At 50.5% G+C, this 2,568-nt stretch overlaps 1 pseudogene; it reads right to left on the reverse strand.

Moving 5' to 3' along the window:
• On the reverse strand, positions 486–905 carry LOC109226373 (annotated as a pseudogene).

Consider the following 2,568-nt stretch of genomic DNA (forward strand, 5'->3'; position numbering starts at 1 on the left):
TGCCTCCAAATCTTCAAAGCATGAACTATAGCAGCCAACTCCAAATCATGTACAGGGTAGTTCTTCTCATGGGGCTTCAGCTGACGAGAAGCATATGCAATAACTCTACCCTCCTGCATCAACACACATCCGATCCTAACTCTCGAAGCATCACAATACACAGTGTAAGAACCTGAAGCTGATGGCAATACCAACACTGGAGCCGTGGTCAAAGCTGTCTTGAGCTTCTGAAAGCTCTCCTCGCACTCATCAGACCACACAAATGGAGCACCCTTTTGAGTCAACTTGGTCAAGGGCGATGCAATAGAAGAAAACCCCTGAACAAACCGGCGATAGTACCCTGCCAACCCAAGAAAACTACGAATCTTTGTCGCTGAAGTCGGTCTAGGCCAACTCTGCACCGCCTCTATCTTCTTCGGATCAACCTGAATGCCATCACTGGACACCACGTGCCCCAGGAAAGCCACAGAACGAAGCCAGAACTCACACTTGAAGAATTTAGCATAAAGCTTCTCCTCCCTCAATCTCTGTAATACCACCCTCAAGTGCTGAGCGTGCTCCTCCTAGCTACGCGAGTACACCAATATATCATCAATAAAAACAATCACGAATGAATCCAGATATGGCCGAAATACACTGTTCATCAAGTGCATGAACGCGGCTGGGGCATTAGTCAGCCCAAAAGACATAACCAGAAACTCATAATGCCCATATCTAGTCCTGAAGGCAGTCTTCACAATATCCGAATCCCTGATCTTCAGCTGGTGGTAGCCTGAACGGAGATCAATCTTAGAGAATACCCTTGCCCCCTGGAGCTGGTCAAACAAATCATCAATGCGCGGTAGTGGATACTTGTTCTTCACTGTCACTTTGTTCAGTTGCCTGTAGTCAATGCACATTCTCATTGTTCCATCCTTCTTCTTCACAAATAGGACCGGTGCACCTCATGGTGACACACTAGTACGAATAAACCCCTTATCTAAAAGTTCCTGAAGCTGCTCCTTCAACTCCTTTAACTCTGCTGGTGCCATACGATAGGGAGCAATAGAGATGGGCTGAGTGCCCGGCACCAGATCAATACCGAAATCAATGTCCCTGTCCGGTGGCATGCCCGGCAGGTCTGCTGGAAGCACATCTGGAAAATCCCCCACAATGGGGACAGAATCAAGACTAGGAGTCTCAGCTCCAACATCTCACACAAAAGCCAAATACGATAGACAACCCTTCCCAACCATCTGCTGCGCCTTTAGGAAGGAAATCACCCTGCTGGGAACATAGTCAGTCATACCACGCCACTCAATCCTCGGAACACCCGGAATAGCCAACGTAACTGTCTTGGCATGGCAGTCCAGAATAGCATGATATGGAGATAGCCAGTCCATACCTAGAATAACATCAAAATCTACCATGCCTAACAACAACAAGTTGACTCGGGTCTCCAGACCCCCAATAGTCACCAGACAAGATCGATATACATGATCCACAATAATAGTATCACCTACCGGGGTAGATACGTGAACAGGCAAAGCAAGACACCCTCGGGTAGCTCCCAGGTGATGAGCAAAATATGAAGATACATAGGAATAGTTAGATCCGGGATCAAACAAAACAAAGGCATCTCTGTGGCAGACTGAGATAATACCTGTGATAACAGCATCCGAAGCAATAGCATTTGACCGGCCCTGAAGAGCATAGAAACGAGCCTGACCACCCGATTGGCCTCCCCCTCTGGGGCGGCCCCTAGCTGCCTGACCCTCACCCCTAGCTGGCAGGGCGGGTGCTGAAGAAGATGGGCCAGAAGACGAGGGCTGACCCCTCTGCTGAGACTGACTACCACGGTGCCTAAGATAATGCCTCCACATGTGCCCGACCTCCCCGCACTCATAACAGCTCCCGGGTGCTGGAGAATGGGACTGAAGGGAACCCCGCACATCAGAGTGACTAACTGACGCACTCGGTCTGGAGGAACCCTAAACAGATGGAGCTCGTGATGAACCCTGAGCTGGAAGAGAGCTGAGAGATGGCTGGCTCTGCTGATAACCCTGATGACCCCGGCCGGAAGATGACCCACGATACTCAGAGCGAGCTAACTGAGGAGGCCTGAATGAACGACCTCTGCTCTGTTGGAACTGACCCCTAGACGGAGCACCACTGAAGCTACCAGAACCTCGAGGCCTCTTGGCCTCCCTCTCCTCTTTGTCCTGACGGCGAGCCCTCTCAATATCACGAGCAATATCAACTGCATCCTCAAAGGAAATACCCAGAACTCTCTCTCGAGTCATCAGAACAGGAAGGTGATAGTTAAGTCCATCTACAAACCTCTTGATCCTCTCTCTATCGGTCGGAACTATCCAGGAGGCATGACGGGCTAACTCAGAAAACCTCGCCTCATACTGGGTCACAGTCATGTCCCCCTGCCGAAGCCACTTGAACTGCCTAAGCAGCTCCTCTCTCTGAGACTGTGGTACCCACTTCTCCAGGAAGATAGTGGAGAACTCCTGCCATGACAAAGGCACTGCACCTGCCGGCCTACGCTGCTCATATGCCTCCCACCATGTGAAGGCAGCC

This window comes from Nicotiana attenuata, chromosome 5, assembly GCF_001879085.1.
Source record: "Nicotiana attenuata strain UT chromosome 5, NIATTr2, whole genome shotgun sequence".
NCBI classification, from domain to species: domain Eukaryota; kingdom Viridiplantae; phylum Streptophyta; class Magnoliopsida; order Solanales; family Solanaceae; genus Nicotiana; species Nicotiana attenuata.